This window comes from Saccopteryx bilineata, chromosome 3 (genome assembly GCF_036850765.1).
Source record: "Saccopteryx bilineata isolate mSacBil1 chromosome 3, mSacBil1_pri_phased_curated, whole genome shotgun sequence".
NCBI lineage: Eukaryota > Metazoa > Chordata > Mammalia > Chiroptera > Emballonuridae > Saccopteryx > Saccopteryx bilineata.
The window spans coordinates 112,578,599-112,600,746 of NC_089492.1; the positions used below are offsets into that span (position 1 = coordinate 112,578,599).

Consider the following 22,148-nt stretch of genomic DNA (forward strand, 5'->3'; position numbering starts at 1 on the left):
TACAAAAGAAAGAGAGGTAACACAGCTAGATGAGGAAAAATCTATGGAGAAAAAATTTAATATATTGGAAACCTTGGAGCTAAATGACAGAGAATTCAAGATAGAAATCCTAAAAATCCTCCAAGATATACAAGAAAACACAGAAAGGCAATTTAGGGAGCTCAGAAAACAACTCAATGAACACAAAGAATATATGTCCAAGGAAATTGAAACTATAAAAACAAATCAAACAGAGATGAAAAACTCAATTCACGAGCTGAAAAACGAAGTAACAAGTTTAGCTAATAGAACAGGTCAGATAGAAGAGAGGATTAGTGAAATAGAAGACAAGCAACTTGAGGCACAACAGAGAGAAGAAGGAAAAGACTCAAAAATTAAAAAAAATGAGATAGCCCTACAAGAATTATCTGACTCCATCAAAAAGAATAACATAAGAATAATACGTATATCAGAGGGAGAAGAGAGAGAAAATGGAATGGAGAACATACTCAAACAAATAATAGATGAGAACTTCCCAAGCCTGTGGAAAGAACTAAAGCCTCAAGTTCAAGAAGCAAAGAGAACTCCGAGTTTTCTTAACCCCAACAAACCTACTCCAAGGCATATCATAATGAAATTGACACAAACCAACAGCAAAGAAAAAATTCTCAAGGCAGCCAGGGAAAAGAAGAATACAACATATAAAGGAAGGCCCATTAGATTATCATCAGATTTCTCAGCAGAAACTCTACAAGCTAGAAGAGAGTGGACCCCAATATTTAAAGTCCTGAAAGAGAGGAACTTTCAGTCACGAATACTATACCCATCAAAGCTATCCTTCAAATATGAAGGAGAAATAAAAACATTCACAGATACAGAAAAGATGAGGGAATTTATCATCAGAAAACCCCCACTCCAGGAATTACTAAAGGAGGTTCTCCAATCAGATACAAAGAACAAAAAAAAACAAGTAAAAGCTCCAAGAAGAACACAATAAAACCAAATTTAAACTGTGACAACAACAAAAAGAAAGAGGGGGAGAAGATGGAGATTAACAGTAAGTAGCAAAGGACGATGGAGTGCAAAAGTACTCACAAAATAGTTCGCTACAATGAACAGGGTAGGGACCCTTTTCATTACTCAAAGGTAACCACCATTGAAAAAACCACCACAGAAGCACATGAGATAAAAGAGATAGCAACAGAGGAAAGATGTATGGAATACAACCAAATAAAAACAAAAGATAGAAAAACGAATGAGAAGGATCAAACAAGACACAAAACTAACAGAAAGCAAGATATAAAATGGCAATAGGGAACTCACAAGTATCAATAATTACACTAAATGTAAACGGATTAAACTCACCAATAAAAAGGCACAGAGTAGCAGAATGGATTAAAAAAGAAAATCCAACTGTATGCTGCCTACAGGAAACTCATCTATGTAACAAGGATAAAAACAAATTCAAAGTGAAAGGCTGGAAAACAATACTCCAAGCAAATAACATCCAAAAAAAAGCAGGTGTAGCAATACTCATATCGGATAATGCTGACTACAAGACAGGAAAAGTACTCAGAGACAAAAATGGCCATTTCATAATGGCTAAGGGGACACTGAATCAAGAAGACATAACAATTCTTAATATATATGCACCAAACCAAGGAGCACCAAAATATATAAGACAGCTACTTATTGACCTTAAAACAAAAACTGACAAAAATACAATCATACTTGGAGACCTCAATACACCGCTGACGGCTCTAGATCGGTCATCCAAACAGAGAATCAACAAAGACATAGTGGCCTTAAACAAAACACTAGAGCACCTGGATATGATAGACATCTACAGGACATTTCATCCCAAAGTGACTGAGTATACATTTTTCTCCAGTGTACATGGATCATTCTCAAGAATTGACCATATGTTGGGCCACAAAAACAACATCAGCAAATTCAGAAAAACTGAAGTTGTACCAAGCATATTTTCTGATATATAGCCTTGAAACTAGAATTCAACTGCAAAAAAGAGGAAAAAAATTCCACAAAAATGTGGAAACTAAACAACATACTTCTAAAAAATGAATGGGTCAAAGAAGAAATAAGTGCAGAGATCAAAAGATATATACAGACTAATGAAAATGACAATACGACATATCAGAATCTATGGGATGCAGCAAAAGTAGTGATAAGAGGGAAGTTCATATCACTTCAGGCATATATGAACAAACAAGAGAGAGCCCAAGTGAACCACTTAACTTCCCACCTTAAGGAACTAGAAAAAGAAGAACAAAGACAACCCAAAACCAGCCGAAGAAAGGAGATAATAAAAATCAGAGCAGAAATAAATGAAATAGAGAACAGAAAAACTATAGAAAAAATTAATAGAACAAGGAGCTGGTTCTTTGAAAAGATCAACAAAATTGACAAACCCTTGGCAAGACTTACCAAGGAAAAAAGAGAAAGAACTCATATAAACAAAATCCAAAATGAAAGAGGAGAAATCACCACGGACACCGTAGATATACAAAGAATTATTGTAGAATACTATGAAAAACTATATGCCACTAAATTCAACAACCTAGAAGAAATGGATAAATTCCTAGAACAATACAACCTTCCTAGACTGAGTCAAGAAGAAGCAGAAAGCCTAAACAGACCTATCAGTAGAGAAGAAATAGAAAAAACCATTAAAAACCTCCCCAAAAATAAAAGTCCAGGCCCTGACGGCTTTACCAGCGAATTTTATCAAACATTCAAAGAAGATTTGGTTCCTATTCTACTCAAAGTCTTCCAAAAAATTGAAGAAGAAGCAATACTTCCAAACACATTTTATGAGGCCAACATAACCCTCATCCCAAAACCAGGCAAGGATGGCACAAAAAAAGAAAACTACAAACCAATATCTCTAATGAATACAGATGCTAAAATACTAAACAAAATACTAGCAAATCGAATACAACAACATATTAAAAAAATAATACATCATGATCAAGTGGGATTCATCCCAGAATCTCAAGGATGGTTCAACATACGTAAAACGGTTAACGTAATACACCATATCAACAAAACAAAGAACAAAAACCACATGATCTTATCAATAGACGCAGAAAAGGCTTTCGATAAAATACAACACAATTTTATGTTTAAGACTCTCAACAAAATGGGTATAGAAGGAAAATATTTCAACATGATAAAGGCCATATATGATAAACCATCAACTAACATCATATTAAATGGCACTAAACTGAAGGCTTTCCCCCTTAAATCAGGAACAAGACAGGGTTGTCCACTCTCTCCACTCTTATTTAATGTGGTACTAGAGGTTCTAGCCAGAGCAATCAGACAAGACAAAGAAATAAAAGGCATCCATATAGGAAAAGAAGAAGTAAAGGTATCACTTTTTGCAGATGATATGATCCTATACATCGAAAACCCCAAAGAATCCACAAAAAGACTACTAGAAACAATAAGCCAATACAGTAAGGTCGCAGGATACAAAATTAACATACAGAAGTCAATAGCCTTTCTATATGCCAACAATGAAACAACTGAGAAGGAACTCAAAAGAATAATCCCTTTCACGATTGCAACAAAAAAAATAAAATACTTAGGAATAAACATAACAAAGAATGTAAAGGACTTGTATAATGAAAACTATAAACCATTGTTAAGGGAAATCGAAAAAGATATAATGAGATGGAAGAATATACCTTGTTCTTGGCTAGGAAGAATAAATATAATCAAGATGGCTATATTACCCAAAGCAATATACAAATTTAATGCAATTCCCATCAAACTTCCAATGATGTTTTTTAAAGAAATAGAGCAAAAAATCATCAGATTTATATGGAACTATAAAAAACCCCAAATAGCCAAAGCAATCCTAAAGAAAAAGAATGAAGCTGGGGGCATTACAATACCTGACTTCAAACTGTATTATAGGGCCACGACAATCAAAACAGCATGGTATTGGCAGAAAAATAGACACTCAGACCAATGGAACAGAATAGAAAGTCCAGAAATAAAACCACATATATATAGTCAAATAATTTTTGATAAAGGAGCCAACAACACACAATGGAGAAAAGAAAGCCTCTTCAATAAATGGTGCTGGGAAAACTGGAAAGCCACATGCAAAAGAATGAAACTGGACTACAGTCTCTCCCCCTGTACAAAAATTAAATCAAAATGGATCAAAGATCTAAACATAAGACCTGAAACAATTAAGTACATAGAAGAAAACATAGGTACTCAACTCATGGACCTGGGTTTTAAAGAGCATTTTATGAATTTGATTCCACAGGCAAGAGAAGTGAAGACAAAAATTAATGAATGGGACTACATCAGACTAAGAAGTTTTTGCTCAGCAAGAGAAACTGATAACAAAATAAACAGAAAGCCAACTAAATGGGAAATGATATTTTCAAACAACAGCTCAGATAAGGGCCTAATATCCAAAATATACAAAGAACTCATAAAACTCAACAACAAACAAACAAATAATCCAATAAAAAAATGGCAAGAGGACATGAATAGACACTTCTCCCAGGAAGAAATACAAATGGCCAACAGATATATGAAAAGATGCTCATCTTCTTTAGCTATTAGAGAAATGCAAATGAAAATGGCAATGAGATACCACCTCACACCTGTTAGATTAGCTATTATTAGCAAGACGGGTAATAGCAAATGTTGGAGAGGCTGTGGAGAAAAAGGAACCCTCATACACTGTTGGTAGGAATGTAAAGTAGTACAACCATTATGGAAGAAAGTATGGTGGTTCCTCAAAAAACTGAAAATAGAACTACCTTATGACCCAGCAATCCCTCTACTGGGTATATATCCCCAAAACTCAGAAACATTGATACGTAAAGACACATGCAGCCCCATGTTTATTGCAGCATTGTTCACAGTGGCCAGGACATGGAAATAACCAAAAAGCCCATCAATAGATGACTGGATAAAGAAGATGTGGCACATATACACTATGGAATACTACTCAGCCATAAGAAATGATGACATCGGATCATTTACAGCAAAATGGTGGGATCTTGATAACATGATACGAAGCGAAATAACTAAATCAGAAAAAACCAGGAACTGCATTATTCCATACGTAGGTGGGACATAATAGTGAAACTAAGAGACATTGATAAAAGTGTGGTGGTTACGGGGGGAGGGGGGAATGGGAGAGGAAAAGGGGGTGGGGAGGGGCACAAAGAAAACAAGATAGAAGGTGACAGAGGACAATCTGACTTTGGGTGGTGGGTATGCCACATAATTGAACGACAAGATAACCTGGACTTGTTATCTTTGAATATATGTATCCTGATTTATTGATGTCACCCCATTAAAAAAATAAAATTATTAAAAAAAATAAATAAATAAAAAAAAAAAGAAAGTTGGAGAGGTAAGCCTCACCCAACCATGTAAAACATAGTATTGGGACTTATTCTAAGTGCTATGGGAAGCTTCTTACAAGCTTTAAATAGAGTGTGTGTGTGAGTCAGTGTAAGATCCACTGGTAATTTAGCACAGCGTTTTGACTAAGGTATGTTTTAAAATGTAGAAATAACTGAAAAGAAATTAGGGCTGGGTAGACCTGCTGCATATTTTAAGGCAGGAGCTGGCAAACATTTTTTGTAAACAGCCTGATTGTCAGTATTTTAGGCAATGAGAGCCAGTCTCTGTCTCAACCTCTCCGTCTTGCTCTTGTAGTGTGAAAGCACCCACAGCTGGAGCAGAAATGAATGAGCATGGCTCTGTTCCAGTAAAATTTTATACACCAAAAAAAGGTTGCGGGTCAGATTTGGTTCTCAGGCCATCAGACACTAAGATGTGCCAGTGGACAGGAGCAGAAAGGACAGGCCAGGAAGGGCCCGGGGCGGAGAACCGCTAGGCTTTGCCTCAGTGCGGGGGCTGAGACAGAGGGCATATGGAGATGGGGTTTAAAGCCTGGGATATAGTGCGAATTTTTTTTTTCCAGAATTTTACTGAAGTCGGGAAGAAAAGCTGGTTTTAGAGGCAAATTATGCATTTGCTTTTCGTTTCTACACAGTTTATATCAAATTTTAAATTGAGTCTGGTCGACGTGAGAATATGCAGCAGTTGGCACTTTGAAATGGTATTCCAGGTTAATATCAGTTGTGAGCAATCCATGTGCGGGGTCCTGGTCTCTATTTGAAGGGGGAGATGGTTTGTCTGATCAGGCCCACAAGGGGGCTGTGAAATGACTGTCCCGTTTTCCCTTTGACGAGCACCCTCCAGAAGCTCAAGTTTCAGCTGAAAAATATTCTTCTCCAAAGGGCTTGGAAAGTTTGATCCTCTCGGCAGGGATATGTTTGTGTTTGAGTGAATGTGGCAAACCAGGGCAGGGGCTCTCAGAGGTCAGCCACACCTCTGGCTGGATGCAGTGAGCAGCACTCACTGGATGCCTCATGTGGTTTGGATGCCTGTCTCCTACCAAGAAGGCTGTCAGCTGGAATGCATTTCTCATGTAGGGGTCACTCCTAGTGGTAGCTTATTTGTGTCTTAAAGTACATTGTCATCTGTCACACTGATGCATTTTACATTTGTTTATTATTGGAATCCTAAAAAAATTGTTTAGTGAAAGTTGCAAAGCTCACCTGAAAAATACCCTAAAGCTAATATAAGAGGAGAGGAATCATGGCTTGCTCTGGAAGGCAGCATGGTTCTTACAAAGTTCTGGGCTCTGGATTTTAGGTGGGTTTGGCACATTGGGGGCAATTGTCCTGTATTCTTCACTGCAGCCTCAGGACTGTATGAGCGGAGTTGAGCAGAAGAAGGACATGGTTTGGCTAACGTCAGGCCTCTTCTACACCTTGGACCGCCTGGCTCACTGAGACCTGGCACAGGGGACCCTTTTGCAAATCCCCACTCCCTCTACCCCATATTCCAAGAGGCGTGGCTGACCACAATTTTTCCTAGAGGTTGTGTCTGAGCCGAGTTATCTCTTTCTCTTTCTGCCCCTTCTTTTGGAGGAAACTACTTTTCTTCCCTCAACCCTAATCATGTGGTCTAAATGAGGACTGTCATCATTTTAGATGTCCACAGTTCCCTGGCGGCTGTGACAGGGCCAGGGATGGCTCATGAGTTCTTCCTTGTGAGTTACTCAATGGGAGCTGCCCCTCTCTGGTGTCAGAACCACGAGGGTGCAAGTTTGTAGCAGTGGTGCCATGTCCAAGCTGGGAGACAGAGCTTGTCTGCAGACAGATGACAAAGAGCCCCCAGAGAGCACAGCACAAAAAGGGGGTGACTGATGGTAGTGAGGGAAGTCCAGGTGATGTGCAAGTCTCCGTTTTTGTCCAATATCTCCAGCACTGCCTTCCCTGTTCTGCTCATAGGTTGGGAAACAGCTTTCTCTTTGAAACTCAGAGATCTCAGAATGCTACCAACATATCCCATCTGCTTAAGCTACTTAGAGTTGGGGTTCTTTCATGTGCCATTTTATGAGGTTTTGGAGCAGGATCCTTTGGACAAGGCCTCAGGAGACAGTACTCTTGTAAAATCACACTATCAAAACAGCAGTCTACTCTTCAGTATGAACGGAGAAGTGGAGGCACCACCTTCACGTAGTTCATCAGAATTAGCCTCAAGACCTGCAGAATTTTAGACAGGGGCTGATTCTGAGAGCACAGATCATTCAACACTCAAGGAGAGTGTTGTAATGAGAAATCACTTTTTGTAGCATTAACAGTAGGTTGGCTAAAGAGGAATAAATGGGGGAAAAGGTCTGAGGACTGCCTCTCCAGAAAGAGTTCTGGCCTTGTGCCAGGGGGGAGCCCCATTTGACTCTTGGTTCTTCTTCAAGTGGCCCCAGTCCATTGGTACATCTTTATTGTCCACTACAGAGACAATCTGACTAATAAACCTTCGCTGAACATGGCTTCTGCTTTCTTACCTCTCTCAGAACTGGGTGGCTCCCCCTTGCCTCTTCACCTACTGAAATCCTACATATACTTCAAGACTTACTGAAGATTCCACCTCCTCCATGAAACCTCAGCTAAAATTAATCTCTGCCTTTTTAATTTATAACAGGGATATTATAGTGCTCTTTACATTTATACATTATTTCTCCCGGTAGCCACAGAAACACTCTCCTTATTTTTATGTTAGCTTGTATAATGTTAGGTCAGGAGGTTTGCCCATCTAATTTCTAAACTCTCTTACAGCCATTCTGTAATTCTGTAACTCTTGTAATTCTGTAACTAACATGAACTGTTCATAAACTTGGGGTACTGATACAGGCACATATTTTTATTTTTAAATGACTATCTTAATATCTCCTATCCTTTTTTCAGCTTTTTTTGAGATATACTTGACATATGCCATTGTGTAAATTTAAGCTGTGTAATAAAACATGTTGATTTGATACACTTACATTTTGCAAAATGACTACCATCCTACTATTATCTAATGCCTCCATCACTTCACAGAACAACTTCCTTTTTTTGTAGTGAGGACATTTAAGATTTACTCTCTTTACGGCCTTCAAATTTATAACACCATATTGTCAACTATAGTCATGATGCTGTACATTAGATCCCTTACTGGCAGGAGTTTAGTATGTCTTTCTTCCTTGAGACTTCTCCTCCTGACCTACCCAATAACTCTACAGAGGCATCGTCCAATAGAACATTTTACCATGATCTATCGTGATTATTGAGCACTTGACTTGAGACTAGTGCACACAAACAACATCTATCTTATTTAATGTCAGTTAATTTAGATTCAAACTTAATGTCACATATATCTAGTGGCTACCATACTGGATAGCACAGCTCTAGGAACTTCCACAGTCCAGGACAATTTTTTGCATTAACTACTGCATCCAAGTAGATTGTCACTGGGTCCAGTAACCACAACAGCTGATGCTTCCCATCACCAAATGATGTTGCTTATCAAAGTTCAGTGCAGCACTGCCTGCTCACAGTTGTTGGTCCTTTGCTGATGCAAATCGTGTAGAGTAGGGGGAGGTATTATCCCACTTCCCTGGGCTAACTTTGGCCACACTGCCCATGCTTGAACTCCAAAGCTGGAAGTCTTCTTATTCATGTTTGCATGCAAACTACAATCAGGGACTTCTGCAACGACCAAGAGTCAAGATCAGAGGTGTTTCATTTGTTTATCACCCCTCTGTCTAGGTATGTATCACTTGGAGTCAGAGGGTTTTTCCTCCTGAACTGTCAAAAGTACAAAGGATTGTCTTTGGATTCCTCAAAAAGGTAGACTCTTAGGCCAGGGTTCAACTATAAATAGTTTATTTAGGAGGTGATTTAGGAAATATCAACAGGAGTTGGGACATAAAATGGGAAGAATATAGAAAACAAAGTAAACCAACAAACAGATTCACACATAGAACAAACTAATGGTTGCCAAGTGGGAAGGGGGAGAGGGGCTGGGTGAAAAAGGGGAGGGATTGAGAAGTACAAATTGGGCCCTGGCCAGTTGGATCAGTGGTAGAGCATCAGTCTGGCAAGTGGAAGTCCCAGGTTCGATTCCCAATCAGGGCACACAAGAGATGCACCCATCTGCTTCTCCACTCTTCTCCTTCCTCTCTGTCTCTCTCTTCCCCTCTCACAGCCAAGACTCCATTGCATCAAAAGTTGGTCTGGGCACTAAGGACGGCTTCATGGCCTCTGCCTCAGGCGCTGGAATGGCTCTAGTTGCAATGGAGCAATGCCTCAGATGGGCAGAGCATCGCCTCCTAATGGGCATGCTGGGTGGATCCCCGTGGGGCACATGTGGGAGTCTGACTGCTTCCCTGCTTCTAACTTTGAAAAAATACAAAAAAAAATAATTAAAAAAAAAGAAGTACAAATTGGCAGTTACAAAATAGTCACAGGTATGTAAAGTACAGCATAGGGAATATAGTCCTAATATTGTAATCACTATGTATGGTGCCAGGTGGGTACTAGACTTATTGGGTGAATTACTTCATAAATTGTATAAATGTCTAACCACCTGCAATTAACATAATATTAAATGTCAACTGTAATTGAAACAATAATTTAAAAAAAGAATAACATATCAGTTACCATGGGCAACTGAAGCTCAGTCCTCCTGGGGGGACCTACGAGGTAGGGTAGAACGTGCTTCAGAGTTATCCCAGGTGAGAATCAAATAAGATGACACCTACCACCCACCAAACCCCATTGGCCATTGGTTGGGAGCCTCTCCTGGTGACATTAACTCTCCAGGTCTCTCAGAGTGCTCTGAAAGAAGCCAAGTGTGCTCCCACTGGTTTTGGCATTTGTTGTAAGCAGTCACTGGAGTGTTGAGGTGACAATGCCTGCTCTAGGGTCCCGGACAATAATAGATCATACTTCCTCTTTTAGTGGTTTCTTTAACTGATTCTAGGATGCACACACCTCCCTTTCTAGGATTAGGGCCCTCAGAAGTTTCTCCTAAGAGAAGTAGAATCTGCTCTTACTGTGTAATCTGGGGCAGGGAGCATCGTCTCTGGTAAGCTTACCCCGTTTCAAGTTGGCTGGCCTGTTAGGTAGGATACTGACTATCCCATGTACTAGGAACATCAAGTGAAACTTTTATGTGATCTGAAAAGCCAATAGAATTAAACTGAACCCACTTTCACAAGTTCTAACAGCATCAACTTTGTGTGGAAGAAAGGGGTTTATAATTAGAAGGTATCTCAAAATTGTGGATTGTAAATTTATACATTTTCATAAACTCTTGCCTTCCTCAGTTTCAGTAGGAAATGAGCAGTATTACATTGGCAGAACATGAATAGGATATATGAACTCCCATATGCACAAAGTAAAAAAGCAGTTTTTGAAAGGTAACAGAATTAATACTGGAATCTGTTCTCAAATATAGCAAGGTGGAATTTAGTGATGTGGGAGTCATTCTAGAAGTGAACTCAGTGTTCTTTCATGGTAAAAGTATTTGGCTTGGTTTAAAATGCATCATTTTAGAAAGCTCATTGGTAACAATAAATTCTCTCATTACTTTCCGAGGTGTGAAATATCAAGATTAAAAAAAAAACCTTTACATTTAATTGCAAACTTAATTTGGTCTAAATGCAAAGATTTACAATCTCTCAAGGTACACAGGATATCAATAATAGAGAAGCTACTAGGCAATGTGCTGCTTCTCATTGAATATTCAGTGTGTGATTTGAAGATTTATCTTGTAAATACCACTGGTTATAGCCTTGTAAATTCAGAGATACATCATTTACAGTTTGGCTTTGAATATAGAGCAAATGAAGGAAGAATAGATTTTTTAAATGAAAATATCAAAAATGATAATTAATATTTTATAATCTTAATTAACTTTTTCACTCCATATTGATTTTTAATGTTGTTGGGGTATAAGGTGTGATAATTGCTTTCATAGTCAAATCATACAATCTGGTCACAAACTGAAATGTCAAAAGGTAATGTGAACACATCTTGTTTGACTTGAGAAATTAGTCATTAAGTTCCTCAATTAGCTCTGTGCTCATTCTGAAGAAATTACATAAGTGAGTCAGACTGTAAACTTCTAGAATATGAAACAAGTTATTGCACATGCTGGGTTGGAGCCCACTGATGAGCGATGTATGAATTGCTGCATTTGCGGACGGGGAGGAACCCTGCACCCAGGGGCATGGAATAAACCAAGTTTCCCAGTGCACGAACACACACTGTAGGATTAACAGATCACCTAGTATAGGGTGGTCAGTGCATCTGTGCTAGTAGACACCTGATCCTTGAAGCTAGCCAGAGTCACCTCTGCAGGCTCACCCGCTGACTCTGTAGAGGTGAACCATATACACTAAATGTTATGAAATGTTGTGAGAGGGAATAAACTGCCCAGGGCCATCCTACTTTTGATCATGACTCACTTCCCTTTTGGCCTCATCTTTCCATCTTGAAGCACTTTACTCCCGACTCTGAGCACTTTCTCCTGATCTCTGGGATGCCAACTCTTTATCTCATCTGCCTAATCCTAGTGACTCTCCTTACTTTACTTAAAAACTCCATGCTTCATTTTCTATCCCGGTGGTTTAATCAGTCTCTAGCTGGGTCAGCCCCTGGCCTCCTCAGGGTTGAGTTAGAACTTGAGGAGAAAAGGGAAGAAGAGATTCAGATAATTAACTCTTGGGAAGAGACTAGTACTTCAGGTTCTACACTTGCTGAAGAGTGTGCTAGGGTCAATAAAGCAAAATGAGAGCCAGTCTGGGAGCCTTGGAGAGGCAGCCAAGACCAAGAAACCCAGTACTAACTTACTGACAGGGACTGAATTTTGTATAAATTAGGATATGCTAGATTGTGCTGTAATAACACAGCCTCAAATTGGCATTTTAACAAAATGAAAGTTTAACTCTTATACAAAGTATCCAGTGTGGTATGATGTGATAATCTGTTCCACGCAGTCACTCAGGAATTCAAACTAACCAAGGCACTGCTATTTTAGTATCTGCTTGATCCGGGTGATGGAGACTTTATACTCTACAGCGGAGAAATGAGACTGGAGAATCTGGCATGGGCTTTTCACGGCCTCAGTACAAAGGTGATGCATGTCACTTCTGCTCACATTTTATTGGCTACAACTAGTCAGATGGTTCTGTAAATTTAAAGGGGTCAGGAAATGTAGGAGAGCTAATATAACATTTAGTGAGAATTTTGTCTCTATCACAAGCTCCATGGACAAGAATCCCTTCAGGGGTAGGGTAGGGGTGCTGCTGCTGAAGTGCAGACCAGAAGTTTGGAGAAAAAAGTACAAGGAAACCCATCCAAAAGAGAGGTAGAAGAAGGCAAGGAGGGAGCCTGGTTTGGCAGGAAAGAGTTCCCTGGAACCCTCAGCTTGCTGAGGTCTCATTCTGATCACTAGGATGGCCTGGGGCAGGGGCTCACTTGCAGGATCTGAAAGTCACTTTCAAGGATAATTGCTCCACACTATTATAAAAGGAATTTAATGAGTGATTCCTGAATGCATAGAAAATGCATGTGCCTTTAAAAAACATATGCATTCTTGTGTAATGTTTTGAACTAGTCAAACATCATGTCAGGAGGAAACATGCCATCTTCTGGGTATTATTTGGTTGGGAGAGTTACGTATCCTTTGGATTCACATACTTCACGTATAAAATAGAGCTAATATTTCATAAATTATTCCTGCCATTTATAACATTAAGTACTTTACAAGCATGACCTCAGATAATTTTTTTTAAACCTAAAGATTATTACTATTAGCTACTACTCCACTTTACAGGTAAAACTACTGACTTTCAGAGATATTCAAGTAATATAGCTAGTAAGTGGCAGAGCTGGAACTCAAATCTAGGTCTAAATCCAGTGTCTCATGTCTGATTGCTGGAATGAAATAGAATATAACATGTCTGGCATTTATGAGGAGATCAATAATGTTGATTTTCTTGCTCTTCTTTACTTTGGCTTCCTCCCTCTCATCCCTGGGACTCCAGCCAAATGACACTTCACCTGTTGGGGATTCCTTTAGGGATTTCTCTTTTGAGAAGAGTCAGAAAATCACTTACATAATGGTTTCTCCAACTGAGCAGGTGACGGGAGAGCGAGGTGGTGGTGTGGAGAACTGAACACACTCCTGCAGCCCCTCTGTCCACTGTGGGGCTGGGGAGGTCAGGGATGGAGGGGACCAGGAAGGGTCCTGTGCTTATTTACCTGCTCAAAAATAAGAATAAAGAGATGTAACCTTCAGTCCTTCCTTCTTCCCTTTTGAAATAAGTCTGGCTTTAGTGCTGTTGCAGTGGTTTGTTTACACCTGGAGAAAGTGATTAACTTGGTAATAGAAACATTTCTTCTGTTTACACCAGGAAAACTCTACCGATTCCCAGTCCTTCTCAAAAATGAAGTCACGTTAACCCTCATTCTTATAAAGATGTGCTTCATCAACCAGATTCGGGTTTCCTCCTCTCCTGAGAGTCAGATGTCCTAGGGCAATGGGGTTGGAGGTAGGTTCTACATCTTGAAAATAAGACTCTGGTTTTTGTTTTGTTTTGTTTTTAATTTAGAGGAAAATGGGCGATACTTCTTTACGGCACCCAGCATGGAGCCTGGGTTATTTCTTTTAGTTTATTTCATTCTATAAAAAACCTGGGTGACTGCCAAGGAAAAGTAATTTGGGACACAATTCTTAGTGTCTACTTTATTGAACTACTCTGAAAACTCCAGGCTGTCATTTGGTATGTCACTTGGATCTTAAAAGATAGTTTGAATCTTTATGTATGGGAAGCTCAATACTTTGTCTTCTTCATCTAGTTTCCACTTAAAAAAATTTCTAGCCGACTCCCAGAATGATTCAGAAACTCTCTGTAATTAAATGCTAATAAGTGTTTGCATCAGCTAAATGTACCACTGATTTGCTTATTGCTTATCATGTGATGAGTAATAGGCTAGTTTCTTGGTAATTTTAAGGATAATGTGATTCACTACTGTTAGTCTAGAAGGCCAAATTCTTTTTTAGTTAAAGATTTAAAGTCTGCTCTCCTGACGTAGCTCAGTAAGTTAGGTATAACCTTAAGAGGTGCCAGTCTGAGAGTAGCAAAACAACTAATTTGTTACTTTTTATAATCTTTTCTGTTGCTGCAAGTTGCTATTGCTATTAAACATCTTGAGTCAGGATGGCAAGACTTTGACCATGGGATACTGAGTCAGCAAAGGAAAGGACGTTGACATCTCCCAGGGTATTCAAGGATTTAGAAAATCATTCTCGTCCATCCACTTTGCATATGATCAGGCAGGGCAGTGTAGAGAGAAGGCACCTCTTTGGGGAATATGCAACTATCCTGAAGCTAGTCCAATAAATCAACCCCAAGACCACAGGGGAGCTTGTCATGAGAAAATAGAGGAAGAATAAACTTTGTAGGAGTTGGTTCATCTATCTCATTTCCCTTTAGCTTTAAAGAAAAATTTTCCCCTCCTTTCTCTGAACACTTCTGCTCCCATTATCAAAACCATTTACTTGGCAGGGGCACTGGTCACATTCTGTTGCTATCGTGAGTGAAATTATCATGTGCAAGAGTCTAATATTTCAAGTAGATGGGAAGTTCCTTAAGACAAAAGGCTGAGTTTCCCCACTCCTTTGTGTCCTTGAGTCTTACAGATTTGAACTTCATACATAATGATGCATAATACACCATTTGTTATTGTGAATTATGCATTATTGTATTGAATTATTATTCTGATCATTATTCTGATTCATTATTCATACTTGATGAAAATTCAGTCAATGTTAAAAGTACACATGATGCTGTCATTCCCATGCATTTGTATACAATCAAGACAGGTTTATCTTGACGCAAGACCCAAGGCTTTTGTGTAGGGAACTTTCATTATAGAAGGTTTATACTCAGAATGAAGTTTATTTAATTCAGTGAGTATTTACAGAGCTTTTGCCATGTCAAGGGTTATAGGCTTGCACTCAATGAATTTATAGTATAATATACGAATGGTAAGTAAATTCCAATTTAAATGCCTGCCTCTATTAATTAATGGTGGTATCTTAGATTGCTGACAAGGAATATGAAATATGGTCTAGATTCATTAAGAAAGAATTCGTAATTCATTATTTAGGAATAAAGAGTGGTAACATGATTGCCACATATTTATAATCCCCAATTTGCAGAATGAATTCAAAATCTAGGTAGTAGAAAAAGCTTCTATGTAGTAGAATCTAATCAATTAATACAGTGGTGGGATTCAAATAATTTAACAACCAGTTTTCTGTCCTAATGACCATTTTAAGTTTAAAAAAAAGATATACTGGAAAGGTAGTTTTATTATTTCATGAATTTAATATTTAAATAAGAATAATAAAAAAGGTACACAAAACTAGATTATAAGAAAAAGTTTAAAATATTCATAAAAAACATTAAATAATACCTGACAAGAAACAATAAAACTGTTATTTAAGATATTTCCATATTTTTTCTTGATTTATGTCCTCACTTGCAATTTTCCTCACTTTTATCTAAGCATCATCGGCTATGTGATTTTTTAACCATCTTTCCACTGTAGGAATAGGACCCCATTACTTTAGAGGTAGGCTGACTAAACTAATATCATTGTGTTTGATATATTAGAAAAAAGTGACTGAAGTAACAAACATGAGAGAATTAAAATGTAGTAATTTATCAAAGGTATAATGAGCTGTATGAAATGAATAAATAAATATTACCAGCATAGTTCCACCAAATTTTTTTCACCTATGGACAGAATGAACATTACTATGGGTGCTTAGAATACACTATTGTGCAGATGAACATTAAAGAAGAGTAAGGAATGCAAATCTGTGATTTTCACATTGGACACCCACCCACCTTAGAGAGAACCCTGATTACAAGCACCATTTTAACAACAGGTTCACTGGACTCAGCAAAAAAAAATTAGGTATCAGTTCTACTGAACTGATGCAAATTGGCTGAATCCCACCACTGAATTAATGCCCTAAGCAACAAATTTGTTTGGTGCAAACTATATACCAAGTATGTAAATTATACAAAATAATGATGTATTAATATGCTTGTGCTGCAATAACAAAATATCAGAGACTGGATGGCTTAAACAACAGAACTTTATTTTCTTACACTGAGGGCTATAAGTCCAAGATCAAGGTTCGGGCCAGTTTAGTTCTTGTAAAGGCTTTCTTTCTGGTTTATAGGCAACTGCCTTTTGTATGCATCTGACCTCATTTTTGTGTTCTTGAGGAGGGAAGAGAGAGCATGATAAGGCCCTGTGAAATTAGAGTGCCAGCCTTATAACCTCTCTTAAACTTAAGTACTTTCTTGGAGGGCCCCTCTTTTAAATGCCGCCACATAGGGAGTTACGGCCTCAACATATAAATTTTGGGAAGATGCACTCAGTTCATATATAGCAATATGTGGTATAAAATATAGGCTTATGTATTCTGTTTGGAGAAGAGCTTATCATAGGAGTTATAGATTGAGACAGGTTGATCATTTTAAAAGGAGCAAAATATTAAAATTAATATCTTAATGTTTTTTACATTAACTGCATTTATTAGTTTTAAGTATATTTGATCTTATAGGTTGTTCACTATAATTCAAGTAATCTACATAATTCAATTTTTTTAAAAATAAATTTTTATTTTAATGGGGTGACATCAATAAATCAGGGTACATACATTCAAAGAAAACATTTCCAGGTTATCTTGTCATTTAGTTCTGTTGCATACCCATCACCCGAAGAGAGACCGTCCTCCGCCACCCTCCATCCAGTTCTCTCTGTACCCCTCCCCCTCCCCCTCTCCCTCCTTCCCCCCCCACCCCCGTAACCACCACACTCCATCCATGCCTCTTAGTCTCGCTTTTATGTCCCACCAATGTATGGAATCCTGCAGTTCCTGTTTTTTTCTGATTCGCCCATTTCACCCCACACAATGCTACCAAGACTCCACCATTCCGCTGCAAGTGATCTGATGTCATCATTTCTCCTAGCTGAATAGTATTCCTGGACTCCTGCTCCCTGTGACAGCTCCTAACAGACTGAACTGTGGTTGGGTTGCATTTTTCAGGGATTTGGCATGATGATGGGGCCAACTTGGACCTGGTGAACATATTAAGGACACTACTCTTTTAGGGATTCTTGCTGTATTGGCCAAGAGTTTGCTTAAAGGCTTTTAATCACTGTAAAAAAAATAGAGGACTGGATGAAGAAGATGGGGCACATATACACCATGGTATACATAATTCATTTTTAAAAATTATATCAAAGAAGCCAATATAGTTCAAAGTAACAGGTGGTAGATGGGTTTGCAAATACATATTTAACAAAAAATTACATACTTTTATTAATTTTAGTGACACCTTAAAATAATAACTAACCATCAAAAAATACTATCTTCCAAGTGATGTTAGACTGCAAACATTTTGCCTTGAAATATGCCTCTATCCCTCTACCAACAACATGCCTTATTTTTTTGTATTGTATGTGCTTAATAGACTGAAAATATCACATTTATTTTTATGGCCGTATCCATTACACTGAAACTTTAAAACATATAATTTCTTAAGGTAACATTTGCTGTCAGTAAAATTTAAATCTGGATCCAGGCTTGTTTTGTTGCGTGTGAGGGTTTTTTTATCGCCCTCCTCCCCACCCCTGCCAAGAAGATTCAATTATTGAAGTAATAGCATACTAGAACTAGCTATTACCTCTAGAAAAATAGTAACTATAACAGTGTTTTGATTTTGACACCATCCAGCTCTTGGTTATCTCTCTACCCTCCAGGGCTTTATATTTCAGAATAAGAAGAAATGTAAATAACATTTATTCTTTATTATTAAAGTAAAAGCCAGCCTGGGTTTTACTATAACTCTTAGCCTCAAACGGATCATTATGCCTTGTCATTTCTCTTCTGTCCAGACATGACTAACGGTAGAACACCCACATTGATGATAAACTAGATTCCCTTGATTTTAATCACAAACAGAACCTTCATAAAATGTTTAAAGAATTCTTGGTTAAGGTCTAGAAAATTATAGAGGAAATTTGGTTTATCCATAGTCCTAACTGAAAATGACTTTCTCCTTAATAAGTAACATGGGAATGATGCAGTCATTCCGCAAGAAGTACCTGAAGCATGTAGAAGCTCCAAAGCCTGGGATGCTGGATAAGCTGACCAGTGTGTTTCCTCTTCCTCCATTGACCAGTCCCCACGAGTTGAGAGCTTGTCTCCCTTTCATCATCTTCCTAAGGAACAGACGTAAGTATGCCCTAACAGGAGATGAACTGAAGAAGATCTGCATGCAGCGGTTAATTAAGGATGATATAACCCACCCTACCGGTTTTTGGGGGTTATTTTTTATTTTTTATTTTTATTTTATTTTTTATTTATTCATTTTAGAGAGGAGAGGGAGAGACAGAGAGAGAGAAGGGGGGAGGAGCTGGAAGCATCAACTCCCATATGTGCCTTGACCAGGCAAGCCCAGGGTTTCGAACCGGCGACCTCAGCATTTCCAGGTCGACGCTTTATCCACTGCGCCACCACAGGTCAGGCCCCACCCTACCGGTTTTATGGATGTCATCACCATTGACAAGACTAGGGAGAATTTCAGTCTGTTCTATAACACCAACGGTTGCTTTGCTGTTTGTTGTATCACACCCATGGAAGCCCAAGTAAAAGTTGGGCAAAGTGAGACAGGTCTTTGTGGGAGCAAAAGAAATCTCTCATCTGGCAGCCCAGTATGCTCACACCATCTGTTACCCTGATCCCCTCATCAAGGTGAACAACACCAGATTAATAAGGAGACCGGCAAAACTACTGATTTTTATCAAGTTTGTCACTGGTAAACTGTGAATGGTCACCAGAGGTGCTTACCTCGGAAGAATGGATTTGACCAACAGAGAGAGACAACCCAGTTCTTTTGATGTAGTTCATGTGAAAGATGCCAATGGCAATAGCTTTGCCACCCAGCTCTCCACTATTTTTGTTATTAGCAAAGGCAACAAACCATGGGTTTTTATTCTCTATGGAAAGGGTGTCTGCCTCACCGTTGCTAAAGAGAGAAGGGAGGCTGGCAGCCAAACAAAGCAGTGGGAAAAATGAGCTCTAGTTGATGTGATGGGAAGAGTCTTTGTACTTAAAGATAATACAGCATGAAAAAAGAAGACTAGTACACTTCCTAGTCCTTTTTCAGTTAGGTGAAATGGACTAGTTGGAACTAATGGAATGTGCATGAAATTGGTACCCGCCATTTATATGCCCAGGTGTGTGGGAGCTAGTGTGCTGCCTTGGAGCTCTCTTTCCCTTCTCTGGAAACTCAGGTCACATGTTCCAGATTGTGCAGCTACACGATGGCAAACATTAGGTAGTCTTGGGACTGTGATGGAGAGAGACCCCCCGTTTCCACCACAGTTCTGCCTGTCCATACTGTGGGGCAGGGGTTAGAAGTGGTGGAGAGGGGGTTACATGTTAAGTGATGGGTCCAGGAAGGCCTTATGGAGATGTTTAAGTTGAGACTCGAGAGCCTGAAGGAAGCAAGGTAGCCCAGGTGCCTAGGTCAGGAGGATTCTGAACCGAGGGAGCAGCGAGTGCAAAGGCCTTAAGGAGGGACTGAGTTTGGTATATTGAAGGGAGAGTGTGTCATTGTGGCTGCAGCATAGTGAACAGAGGAGAAAGGAACAGAGGTAAGGTCACACAGCTGTCTGGAGGGGGGGAGAACAATTGTGTAAGGTCTTAAAGCATTGTAAGGACTTTGGCTTTCACTTGGAGTGATGTGGGGGTCATTGGACAGTTTTGCATATTAGAGTAACATGAGCTGATCTATATTCATAACCTACATTGAGACTAGGCCAAAGGGTAGCAAAAGGAAAAGGCAGGGTGTGCAGTTAAGAGGCTGTAGCCATAATCCAGATAGTGGGAAGGGAGTGGCTTGAATTAGGGTGATAACAGTAGAAATGGGACGAGGGAGTCAAATTCTGGGTATATTCTGAAGGCAGAGCCAATAGAATTATAGATCATTAGATGAGGGGTATGAGAGAAATAATCAAAGATGCCTCGATGGTGTTTGGCATGTGTAACTGGGAGTTGCTACTTGTTGAGATGGGGAAGTCTGCAGGAAAAGCACCTTTGGGAGACTATCTGGAGTTTGGGTTTGGACAGGTTAATTCTGAGATGCTCATTGAACATGTAAGTGCTGAGGAAGGGAGATTTCACCAGGGTATGTTGGCAAGGAGACTATACTGGTGAGAATGACAGAGATGATGACACTCTTAACCTAGGAGATGGAGGTCCAGGTTCCCTAAGTGGAGACTCAACTACTATGGGTATTTGGGAGCCTGGACCATGATTTCTGTTGGACAGGCTGGCCTGGAATTGGGTTTCCCAATCACTATGATTACACTGAGTTTCTACAAGACTAGCTATTGATCTAGCAGCAAATACATTTCCACATGAGAGCTCTCCATTTGGCAGTCAAAATGTCAGATTTTCACACCTTTTTGTGTGAAAAATCCCTCATAACCAGCATCCTCAAAGCTTCTGCCTCCTTGAGTTTGGGATTTATATCTATGTTTTCAGATCTCAGGGATGAACACCGATGATATATTTGAAGGCAAGGCTTATTCTTCCAGCATAAAAAAATTGCATTTCCACATCAGAGTCCTGTTTGGTTTCTAAGTCTGTTACCATAGCAAGAACTATATTCCCCAGCTTTCCCTGGTTGCTCTGTTTATGTTTCTTAGCCAACAACATCTAAACACGTTTCTTTTCTTTTTTTACTCACTTGGAACTGCTGTGTAGTCTAACCGTTTGCTTCATGAAACATTTATATATTGTATGCATGAGCCATATATGGAGGAATTTTAGATGCCACCCCTCTCCTTTTTGAAGGGACTGAAGTCAGCCCTATAGCAGGTGCCATACGTTCCAGTCCTAACTGTGGCACGTGTGTTGAGCTTGACAGCACCCTGTCCATGGCTGGTAAACAGTGATTCACTCCATATGCTCCAGTTCTGCACAAGTGTCATTTGTGGGCTCAGAACTCACCGAATGCCTCATCAGTTGTTATTCCTGTTTATCTCCCCGCTCGTTTACATAAGTCCTTACTTTGTGGACTTATTTTGTTTTTTGAGCTGCTTTCTGCTGTTCTTCATTTTTTATTTTTTCTATTCTCTTGTTCCTCACTGAGAAGAAACTGAATGTGGGGCACAGACCTGACATGCCCGGCCAGGAGGAAGCTGTGTCTCTCCCACTGAAAGGAAGAGTTCAGCATTGGACCCTAGACCCACATACGTCCCACAGCTCAGATGCTTGTCTGAATAGCCCCAAGTAAAAAAATTAAAAGGAGTTTTCATTTGAACAAACTGTGAAATACTCTTTGTTGCAATAGTATATGGAGCCCAAAGCCATGGTCAGGCCAGAAACCAGAGTGGGATTGAGGGAGCCAAAGGCAAGACTCCATGGTCCTTGGTTCTGGAGATGAGAAGAGGCCATTACTTAGATCGGTTGTGCACATGGTGGGCAGGGCTACTGTGTGTGCTGTGTTGTCTATTCTACATTAGGGTACCCAGCTGTGGGACAAATGGGGGCTGGAATGCAGCTTGTGGGTTATGATGCACCTACTTGTGATGGTTAATTTTATGTGTCAACTCGACTGGACCATGGGGTGCCTAGATATTTGTTCATACGTTATCCTGGGTGTC

At 39.3% G+C, this 22,148-nt stretch overlaps 1 pseudogene; it reads left to right on the forward strand.

Annotated features, from left to right (window-relative positions):
* The window catches only part of LOC136329843 (small ribosomal subunit protein eS4, X isoform-like), a 32,728-nt pseudogene extending 13,177 nt beyond the window's left edge, over positions 1-19,551 (forward strand).
* The last annotated feature ends 2,597 nt before the right edge of the window (positions 19,552-22,148 follow it).